The sequence below is a fragment of the Stegostoma tigrinum genome, chromosome 32 (assembly GCF_030684315.1).
Source record: "Stegostoma tigrinum isolate sSteTig4 chromosome 32, sSteTig4.hap1, whole genome shotgun sequence".
NCBI classification, from domain to species: Eukaryota; Metazoa; Chordata; class Chondrichthyes; order Orectolobiformes; family Stegostomatidae; genus Stegostoma; species Stegostoma tigrinum.
Genome location: NC_081385.1, coordinates 39648541 through 39660664, shown reverse-complemented (window position 1 = coordinate 39660664; position 12124 = coordinate 39648541). Strand labels below are relative to the sequence as shown.

At 42.3% G+C, this 12124-nt stretch overlaps 1 pseudogene; it reads right to left on the bottom strand.

Annotated features, from left to right (window-relative positions):
* The window catches only part of LOC125450205 (utrophin-like), a 205451-nt pseudogene extending 194484 nt beyond the window's left edge, over positions 1-10967 (bottom strand).
* Positions 10968-12124: the final 1157 nt, after the last annotated feature.

Below are 12124 nucleotides of genomic sequence, written 5' to 3'. Positions count from 1 at the left end.
GGGAAAACCAGGTCTCATTAGGGATGAAGAGGCAAATGTATGGTTTGAACTGGAGAGCAATTGTCAGGTGTTAAACGAGAACTTCACATCAGATTTTACATGTGAGAAGGAGCATGTCGGCACACAATTCCCAAGCAGAATTAACAGAGACTGGGGAGATGTTAGCTCTTTTGGTGAAAGTAAAATTAGACAAATCCCAGGTTTGGATGAGGTGTATGCCAGGATGCTGAGGGAGATGAGAGAAGCAATTCCACTCGCCCTGATACTGAGCTTTCAAAAGTACCAAACGGCCGGAGAACAGGTCACATAGATCCACTAATCAAAATGCATGACAAAAATAAAGCAGAGTATTACAGACTGGTGTGTATCACGTCAGTAGATAGGAAAATATTGGAGAATATTCTGAACGGCAGGCTTAATTTCCATTGAAAGAAGCGGGGTTTGATCAGCAACGGTCAGCATAGCTTTGTCAGAGGGAGGTCATACCTCACAAACCTGGATGATCCTTTCAAAGAGGTGACTGAGTGTGTAGATGGGAAGTGTTGCAGTGAAAACAGATTTCAGCAAAGACTTTGACAGGGTCCCACATGGGAGCCTGGCAAACAAGGTAAAAGCTCGTGGGGTCCAGGAAAATACAGCAAGTTGAATCCAAAGTTATACATTGGTCAAATGGGCAGGTCAGTGGTAGATGGAGTGTTAACACTGATAAATGTCGGGTAATGCAATTTGGAAGAACGAACAAGGCAAGGAATCATGCAATGAATGCCAGGACACTAGGAAGGTCAAAGGAATGGCGTGATCTTGGGGTGTCTGTCCACAGATTCCTGAACATGGCATGGCAGCTTAAAAGGACAGTTCAGAAAGCATATGGCTGAAGAGCTGTACAGGACTTGATAGAGGTCTACAAATTTATGACATACACAGATAGATTCTGACTGTAACCCTTCTTCCAGATTTGAAATGTCTAAAACTGCGGGCATGTATGTAAGCTGAGAGGGGGAAAGTTTAAAGGAGATGTCAGAGACAATTCTTATACAGAGAGCATGGTCGGAGTCTGAAAAGCACTGCCGGGGTGGTTGTGGAAGCAGATACAATAGGGTCGTTTCAGACACTTTTGTATAAGTACATGAATATACAAGGAATGTAGGGATATGGATTAAGGACATTCAGAAGGGATTAGCTAAATTTGGTATCATGTTTGGCAGAACATTGCATGCTAAAGATTAGATTCCCTCCAGTGTGGAAACAGGCCCTTTGGCCCAACAAGTCCACAATGCCCCTTGAAGCACCCCACCCAGACCCATCCCCCTGTAACCCACACATCCCTGAACACTATGGGGAATTTAGCATGACCGATCCACCTAACCTGCACATCTTTGGACTGTGGGAGGAAACCGAAGCACCCGGAGGAAACCCACGTAGACATGGGGAGAACGTGCAAATTCAACACAGACAGTAGCCTGACGCTGGAATTGAACCCAGGTCCCTGGTGCTGTGAGGCTGCAGTGCGAACCACTGAGCCACCGTGCCGCCCCAAAGGGCCTGTTCCTCTGCTGAATTATTCTTGGATCTATGTTCATCAATGTGACTGGAACCACAGATCAGCGAGAATAGATTCTATCGCAAGTAACTCACTTTGGACTTCTCAAAATCTGTCCACTACCTATAAACTACAAATCGGGTGTCAATGAAATACTCTTCACTCAACTGAATGAGTGCGACTCCAATAACACTATCGATAAATGACAGCAATGCAGGCAAAACATCCCATTGTTTGATCCCCCATTTTACATAGGGATATCGGAAAACAAGTAGGCCATTCAACTCTTCAAACACTTTTGACCATCCAATGAGATTATAACGTAATTGTGGCCTACCTCCACATTGCCTTTGGTCCGTAACTCTCAATACTGAAGTAGTTTCTTGTTCCGGTTGAACTGAAAATTTACAATAACAATGGATCTAGAATTGACTGCTGTTTGAGATGGGGAGTTACAACGAGACAGTGCACCAATTCATCACACTCTTCCCACAGGACCTGATAATTGTGTCATCCCTACCACCCAGAAATAAATAAAGACCTGCTCCAGAATCTGCATGTTCCCTGTCAAAATCAGCAGAATCCTGATGTGGAACTGTATGACTGTTAGTTCATTTCCACTGCGTAAAAGCAATTAATCTCCTGTCCTCAGTAGTTCAATTCATATATTCACACCACATGCATTGCAGCTATTCAACAGGCCAATTCTCCACCACTTTCTCAAGAATAATTATGGATGGATAACAAATGCAGCCCAAGAAAGCAACGTCAATAACATGTTCATGATTTTTAAAAATTATAATGACAATATTTATGGATTATAACAAATCTCAGACTTCATGACGTCACAAATCCATTCTCCCCCTCTCCCCACTGCTTTGATGTGCATTCATGATTATGATTTACAAAGAACAACAACTTGAAACAATTCACTTGCAAAAACAGAACAGAAATCCAGTTTTGTGCAAAGTCAATGCAAAACAGACAGTAGCGGATAGCGAAGGGGGCTGTTGGAGAATGCAGAATATAGATAGATTGGAGAGTTAGGTGGAGAAATGGCAGATGGAGATCAATCCGGGCAATTGAGAGGTGATGCATTTTGGAAGATCCAATTCAAGAGCGAACTATACGGGAAAAGAAAAAGCCTGGGGGAAAATTGATGCACAGAGAGATCTGGGTGTTCATGTCCATTGCATCCTGAAGGTGGCAACGCAGGTCGAGAGAGTAGTCAAGAAGGTTTGCAGCATGCTTTCATTCATCGGACGTGACATCAAGTACAAGAGTTGGCAGGACATGTTACAGTTTTATATGACTTGGGTTCACACTTGGAATACTGCGTACTGTTCTGGTTGCCACATTACCAATCGGATGTGAATGCTTTGGAGAGGGTGCAGAGGAGGTTCACCAGGATGTTACCTGGTATGGAGGGCGCTAGCGATGAAGAGAGGTTGAGTAGATTAGGATTATTTACATTAGAAAGACTGAGGCTGAGGGGGTGTGACATGATTTGAGGTCTACAAAATCATGAGAGGTATAGACAGGGTGGATAGCAAGAAGCTTTCTATCCCAGAGTGGGGGGACTCAACTACTAGACGTCACAATTTCAAGGTGAGAGGGGAAAAGTTTAAGGCATACGCGTGGAAAGTTCTTTATGCAGATGTGCCTGAAACACATTGCCAACGCAGGCGGCAGAGGCGGGCACGATAGCATCATTTAAGATGTATGTAGACAGAAACATAAATGGGCAGGGAGCAAAGGGATACAGATCCTTGGAAAATAGGTGACAGGTTTACAGAAAGGATCTGGAACGGCGCAAGCTTGGAGGGCCAAAGGGCCTGTTCCTGTGCTGTAATTTTCTTTGTTCTTTTGCTCTTTGAAACAGTTTCAAGGCTGGCTATCAGCTAGACAACAGCAGCTAACCCCAGGATTCTTCATTATAAATATTAAGGTGTTTCCAACGTCAATTGGAGAGAGAGAGTATATGAAGATTCAAGTCACTATTTCATCTGCAACTTTCCACCCACACCAGTGCAATGCCATTTCAGAACTGCAGTGCACATAGTCCAGAACAAGCTGCACTCAAGCCACTTCTATTTATCCACATCCTGAATTACAATTTGATCCCTTTATTTCCTGGTTTGTTTGCTTTTATGTTTTTCTAGTCTTGAAGATTTCTACAGTACAAAGTTATAGTTGCCCTATTATAGGAACGATATTATTAAGCGAGAACAGGAACAGTAGAAATTTACCAGATTGCTGCTGCGCATGGAAGGTTTCAGTGATAAAGGAAGGTTGGGTCAGCTGGAACTTTTTTCACTGGAGCAAAGGGGGAAGCAAGGTGACATGATCGAGGTTTATAAATCGGACAGGGCTGAGGGGATATGGGCCACGAAGAGGCAGTTGGGACCAATGAAGTTTGGGATTATGTTGGACCTCAGGGTCTGTTTCCATGCTGTATGACTATGACTCTATAAAAGAGGCTGACAAGGTAAAGTAACACATACCGTTCCAAAACAAGAAAAAAAAAGCAGAGCATTCCCTTCAAATTACATCTCACCACAGGACAAGTTAAGGCCAGGCTACTACATAGAACAAACATCAACACTGCATCTCAAACCTCCACTGGAATTGAATAGTTTTGCATTTATCTTGATAAGTGAAACCACATTCTGTTCTCCAACCCTCTGGAACGTCCCTTGCGAGAGGAATTGAAAAACTGGTCAGGGACACTGAGATTTTCATTCTGAGATAACAAGATGTAGAGGTGGATGAAAACAGCAAGCCAAGCAGCAGAGGAGCAGGAAGGCTGACGGTTCAGGCGAGACACTTCTTCAGAAATCGGGGAGGGAAAGGGGGCTCTGAAATAAATAGAGAGAGAGTGGGAGGCGGATAGAAGTTGGATAAAGGAGAAGATAGATGGAGAGGAGAGTGTAGGTGGGGAGGGGATAGGTCAGTCCGTAAATTTGTTGGGATTTTTGACAATTTCAGGTGTATTGTTCACTGATAGAGTTTCTAATAGAACATCTAAAGTTCAAGCTTTATTTAAAAACTAATTCCCTCTAACTTTCTGCTGGTTTGCACATCTCACCTGAAACCTATGATTGGGTAGTCTTTGCAGATGTTCCACTTCGTCTGATGTTTTGCAGTTTCAGCAGCTGCCACATGGTGTAGGACAGGTAGCCACACCATGGAGTGAGGCTCCAATCTCATCCACTCTACAAAGCGTTTAACATCAATCTCTGGTTTGTTCTGGCCCTAGAGGGAAATAAAAGATCAGCTGCATGATTAATTATGTCAAGTTTACATCCGCTATCCTCAGTGATATGGTATCTCATACACTATCACTGGGGTTTCTGACATTGTTTTTTGTCATTAATCGAATAAAAACATTGACTATTTATAAACATTATAGCCTTGGATTAGTGGTGGTACATGTTGGCCTCTGGAACTAATTCAAACCGAAAATAAAGCACAAAATTCATACTGGCAAGTAGACCCGCTTGAACTTATGAATTGGCGCAGAGCACACTTACATGTTGGAAGCAACTGCGGATACTTGGTTCAATGTTGCTGCCTCCAAATGAAGGTACCTCACCCAGCTGCCGAGGGATCTGGACTGCATCGTGAAGCAAAAGGCTCAGGCTTCGCTGGTCACATAAATCTGTGGGTTCAGCTACTTGTTTGAAGAGATCTGCAAAAGTTATCCATAAGAAAAATATTGATATTCCTCAACTTAAGGGAGGTAGTTGAGAGTTCAATACATCTTCCTCAATTGCCTTGCTTTGTAAATTATGTTAAAATATTATTTTATGATCTTGATTGGCTATTTGCGAACAACTGTGGAAACAAAAACTTCTGTTTGTTTACAACAATGGACAATGGATGTTGTATGATTCTCCAAGGAAGTCATTTTGTCAATTTCTTTCTTGATTGTAAATCCCAACCCTCTCTAATATCTCCTCATTCGTTTCACAGAGGTAATCTTTGTGTGGACCTGGAAAACATGGGCACTGTCCTCAATGAATATTTTGTGTCAATCTTTCCAATAGAAAAGGACACTGCAAGTATAGATATCAGGGCAGAGGACCTAGGAACATCAGAGGTTTAGACATAGGGAGATGCAGTTGGTTTAGCAACTTTACAAGTGGATACATCCGCAGGCCTAACTAAAATGTATACCAGCTAGCAAGGGAAGTGAGGGAGGAGATATCTGGGCCCCTGGCAGCAATTTTCAAACCCTTGCCAATCACACAAGAAGTAATGAAGGACTATGAACATTGTTCTACTATTAACAAACGGAGAGAGGAACAGACCAGGAAATTAAAGGCCAGTCAGAATAACCTCAGCACTGGAGAAGCTATAAAGAGGCATTCTTAGGGGTAGAATGTACTTGCAGGGACTAATCAGGGATAGTCGGTATGGATTTGTTAAGATGAGGTCACGTTTCAGAAATTTGATCCTTTTTTGAGGAGATGTTGGAATGTTGATGAGGACTTAGTAAAGTCCCCCTTGGCAGACTGATCAAGAAAGCAACAGTCAATGGGATCAAAGGCAAAGAGGCACACTGGAGCCAAAACTGGCTGAAGCAGAGAGCACAGGGTGATTGATGGTAGAGGGATATCTACTTGACAGGATGTTTGCTTTGAGTGGGGTTTTGCAGGGCTTGCCACAAGGACCCTTGAAATTTGTCAAGTATATTCATCATTTGGACTTAAACACAGGATGTATAACTGTGTCGCGAGTGAATGACTGATTTAGTGAGGAAGATACCGACGGAATGGTCATGTAAATAACAGCCATGGGATCAAAGGCAAAGTTACACCCTGGATCCAAAATTGGTTGACAGACAGGAAGGATAACCTTCAGGAGGAGATCAACAGACTGGTCAGCTGGGCACAGCAACTGGAACTCAACCAGGAAAAGTGTGAGCTAACGAACTTGGGAGGGCTAACAAGGCAAGGGATCACACTATGAAGGGTGTGATCCTGGAGATTACTGAAAAAACCAAGATGCTGCCTGGGCTGGGGGTTCTCATGGAATCATACAGTACAGAAGAGGTCCTATGGCCCACTAAGGCTGTACCTCTACAAATAGACTACGACATATACTAGTCCCATTTTTACACACTAGATCATTCTGTTCAATATTACAACATTTCAAGTGCTCATCCAAGTACTTTTCAAAGGTTGTGAGGTTTCCTGTTTCAACTTCCCTCCTAGGCAATGCATTCCAGACCTTTACCACACTCTGGATGAAAACGATTTTCCTCAAACCTCCTCTAAATTTCCCGTCTTTCTCTTTAAAATTAATTCCTATTGTTATTCATGCTTTAACTCAGGGGAGCAATGCTTTCTATTCAACCCATCTATATCTCTCATCATCTTATATGCCTCTATCAGGACCTCCACTCACCCCCCAAACCTTCTCTGCTTCACAGAAAATAATCTGAATTTTTCCAGCCTTTCTTCACAGCTAAAATGCTCCAACACATGCAACATCCTTTTCATTCCCTCGAGTGCAATCACATCCTTCCTAATGGGTGGTGACCAAAACGCCACACACGACTCCAGCTGTTGCCTAACCAAACTTTCAAACAGCTCCAGAGTGACCTCCCCACTCATACAATCTATGCCACGACTGATAAAGGGAGGTGTCCCATATGTCTTTGTGACAACCCTTACTAGCCTTCAGGAATTTATGAACAAGCACCCCAGGATCCCTTTTCTCCTCTAAGCTTCTCAGAGTCCTGCTATGCATTAGATTTAGATTTCGGTTTTATTATCACATGCATTCAATACAGGGTACAAGAGTACAATGTCACCTCAGACGGTGCCATTTCAGGTACAAAGTACCTCAGTATGAAATTTTAGATGCACATGTAGAAAATTTATCCATCCTTCTTTACTCAGTGTCGTAGCGGAGTGGAATGCAATGCCGGAGAGGGTAGTGGAGTCAGCCTCATTAGGGGCATTTAATCGGCTATTAGACAAGCACATGGATGACAGTATAAGGTAGGGGTGGAGGTTAGATAGACCTCAGGATTAGGGTAAAAGTTCAGTACAACATCGTGGGCCGAAGGGCCTGTACTGTGCTGTACCGTTCCATGTTCTATGCTAGAAAAATAAATGAATAAGTTAAAAAGTTCAGCACTACAGTCTTCTTAGTATAACAGTAGAAAAATAAAAACAGAAGTTTAAAAAGTCAAACATTAGAGTCCTTTCTTCAGCCACGATTTTGCAGACACTCTGAACGAGGCTTCCCCCATGACAGCTCGTATTCCCCTGCACTGGGCTAAGGCCCGCCCATCCTTGCCAGTGGACTTCACTGCTGACTGCCGTTGCTGACCTCCATCAGGCATGACAGGCTTTGCCACATTAAGTATTCTCTTATCAGGCTACATCAATCTGCCACTGACCTGCCCATCTCACCGATGCCAAAATTGGAGCAGACAAGGGGACCTGGTAAAGGTGTTTTAGATTTTGAAGGGCAGAGAAAGGATAACTGGAAGTTGCTTTTTCCATGAGGTGACATGTCAACAAACAGGGGGCACAGATTGAAGATCACAGGTAGAAGGCTAAGAGGGGAGTTGAGGAGAACCTATTTTCCCAGTGTGGTGGGAGTCCTGAACTCACTGACTGAAAGTGTGACTGATTCAGAAAGTGTCCGAATATTTTAGCAGTATTTAGATATTCACTTGTGTTGCTGTAGGCTCCAGAGCTATGGGCCAAACAATCGAAAAGGAAATCAATGTCCTGTGAGTTCAATGTAGACAGATCTTTGTTGGGCAGTGCAGGAACTATGGACCGCACGGCCTCCTCCTGTACAACAAACATCCTCGCGTCTATAATTACACAGCTTTTCTTGGAGGCATTTCTCCACTTGACTGATTCTTTGTAAATGCAAGGCTGAAAAAATACATCCTTTTCTTAAAAGCTTCCATCTCACTGAGAAAGCTTCAGGCCAATTTGAAAATTCTGCTCATATTTTGATAGTTGTGACAAATTCTAATATCAGGGCTGACACAATCCACAACATTCTAAATCAATCAACAATATTCCAGAAAGATGATCATTTGCCTATCCGACCAATTTTAACTGATGCTTTAAAAAAATAGAGAAATAAATCTGGATCTGGCAAAAACTAATCAGTTCTTCCTTCGACTATACCTGTATGTACCAGCTTTCAATGAATTATGCCCATTAGTTTGTGAGATACATTGTTGACAAACAGCACAACAAATGGGCAAAAACATTACCTCTCAGTAAGTGTTATCACTGCTGCAAGTGAGCAGTAGAGTCATACAGCACTTGTGAATATTTTTCCCAGTATTCTAATGATGAAAACATTATTGGTAACAAAAACAGCCGCTAAGGTTAGTGCCTTTGAGAAACAATAGCATCATACATATGTAGCGCATCATTTATCTTGCAGGAATGCACTGTGCAGATTCTGCACAGACCAAGTTATGATTTAACATTCATAGTGGCAGTGACGAAATGCAGAAATATACTCATACAGCAAACCTTTTGTTAAACAGCACCCGTGGTACCAGGAATGTGCTAAGTAATCAAAAATTCCAGTTGATCAATAGGTCCACACACAAAAAAAAACACATAGGAACATAATGCACAGGATATACGCATCACTGTTCTCCTTCATTTACAGCATAAATAACTTCAGTAATGATGCAACCTTGCCTTAACTACAACTTACTGGCAGAGAGCCTTCTCACTTGCACCCTCACCAGACATCACAGAGATTATGAGAATACAGTAAACATCTGGTGTATAATTTTTGTCAGTTTATTGAGTGTGCTAGTTTGTTAAACAAAGTTTACCTCCAGTTAAACCTGCAGTTTACATGTGTATCAGCAATGATAGATTTAGGACTTACACTTGTATTTTTTCCTCCAGATGACGCTTGGATCGACACATCAAGACAATTTTCAAAGAAAACAGTCTGATTCTTCCACTCCGACCCCTGGAAAAGGAAGTTGCAGAATGTCACTGACTCAGTTTACTGATTTGAATACAGCATAAGATACATAGAACATAGAATAGTACAGGCCCTTCAGCCCACGATGTTGTGCCAAACCTTAACCATGAACCTCAGGTCCATCTAACCTCCACCCCATCTTATATTACCATCCATATGCCTGTCTAATAGTCACTTAAATGCCCCTAATGAGGCCAACTCCACTACCCACTCCAGCTGAAACAAAGATCTCTTTGAATTGTCATTTGTCACACATGTATTGAATCAAAAAACAAATTTCTCACTTCCATAGATTTCTATAGCATCTTAATATGATTTGTGAAGATTAATACTTCACCTTTCATTTTATAAATACAACTTTAAACAAAATGCCACTATATGGAACTTCTATGTTGGTATTTGCGCAGATGCCATTTCAGTTTGTGTGATCTGTTTCGATGCAACGAGTGATAAATACTTCGATTAAAATGGTTGAGAGCAGTATATGTGAGATTTAACACCACGCTTTATCTGCAGATCATCCATCTGCAGGTTGTTATTCATGAGACTCAACTGACATCATGTCTCAGAGGAGCTTGTGTCCTCTGGGTTATGTACTGTTTGACCGTTGCCTACTGGTCACTGGTTGAGAGGAAAGAGAACTACTAGCTGCTATCCATTTTCAACAAGTGATCACGATAAGCTAACTGCGTTTCAACATCCCATCAACATTCAAGAATTGTTGCTCAAAGAGGCTTCTGTGTAACAAACAGGAGCAGAATCAAGATCAACCATGTTCTTTTCCCTATCTGAACAAGCTGCCAACACCATATATATAGGGACCGTCTTAATCATTCTTATACAATTAACTTTTACAATAGACAACAGGTGCAGGAGTAGGCTATTCAGCCCTTTGAGCCAGCACCACCATTCATTTTAATCATGGCTGATCATCCACAATCAGTATCCTGTTCTTGCCTTATCCCCATAATCCTTGATTCCACTATCTTTAAGAGCTCTATCCAATTCTTTCTTGAAAGTATCCAGAGACTTGCCCTCCACTGCCTTCTGGGGCAGAGCGTTCCATATATCCACCACTGTCTGGGTGAAGAATGTTTTCCTCAACTCTGTTCTAAATGACCTACCCCTAATTTTTAAACCGTGTCCTCTGGTTCTGGACTCACTCATCAGCAGAAACATGCTTCCTGCCTCCAGAGTGTCTAATCCTTTGACAATCTCATACGTCTCAATCAGACCCCCTCTCATCCTTCTCAGCCATGTCCCTGTACAGCTGCAGAAGGACCTCTTTGCTCCTATACTCAAATCCTCTTGAAGGCCAGCATGCCATTGGCTTTCTTCACTGCCTGCTGTACCTGCATGCTTGCATTCATTGACTGATGTACAAGAACACCTACATCTCCTTGTACTTCCCCTTGACGTAACTTGACTCCATTTAGATAGTCATCTGCCTTCCTGTTCTTGTCACCAAAATGGATAACCACACATTTATCCACATTAAACTGCATCTGCCATGCATCCGTCCACTTACCTCGCCTGTCGAAGTCACCCTGTATTCTCATAACATCCTCCTCACATTTCACACTGCCACCCAGCTTTGTGTCATTGGCAAATTTGCTAATATTTCTTTTAATGCCTTCATCTATATCATTAATGTATATCGTAAACAGCTGCGATCCAGCACCGAACCTTGTGGTACCCTACTGGTCACCGCCTGCCATTCCGAAAGGGACCCATTTATCACTACTCTTTGCTTCCTGTCAGACAGCCAGTTTTCAATCCAAGCCAGTATTTTGCCCCCAATACCATGTGCCTGAACTTTGCTCACTAATCTCCTATGTGGGACTTTATCAAAGGCTTTCTGAAAGTCCAGGTACACGACATCCACTAGTTTTCCCTCGTCCATTTTCATAGTTATGTCCTCAAAAATTTCCAGAAGATAAGTCAAGCACAATTTCCCCTTCCTAAATCCATGCTGACTCTGACCTATCCTGTTGCTGTTGTCCAAATGAGTCGTAATTTCATCTTTTATAATTGGCTCCACCATCTTTCCCACCACTGACGTCAGGCTAACTGGTCTATAATTTCCTGTTTTCTCTCTCCCTCCTTTCTTGAAAAGTGGGACAACATTAGCCACCCTCCAATCCGCAGGAACTGATCCTGAATCTATAGAACATTGGAAAATGATTACCAATGCATTCACGATTTCTAGAGCCACCTCCTTAAGTACCCCGGGATGCAGACCATCAGGTCCCGGGGACTTATCAGCCTTCAGACCCAACACCATTTCCTGCTGAATATAAATACCCTTCAGTTCATCCATTACCCGATGTCCTTCAGCCACTATTACATTAGGGAGATTGCTTGTGTCTTCCCTAGTGAAGACAGATCCAAAGTACCTATTCAACTCTTCTGCCATTTCCTCGTTCCCCACAATAAATTCACTCATTTCTGTCTTCAAGGGCCTAATTTTAGTCTTAACTTTTTTTTTCCACATACCTAAAAAAGCTTTTACTATCCTCCTTTATATTTTTGGCCAGTTTTCCCTTGTACCTCATTTTATTCTCTGCGTATTGCCTTTTTAGTTATCTT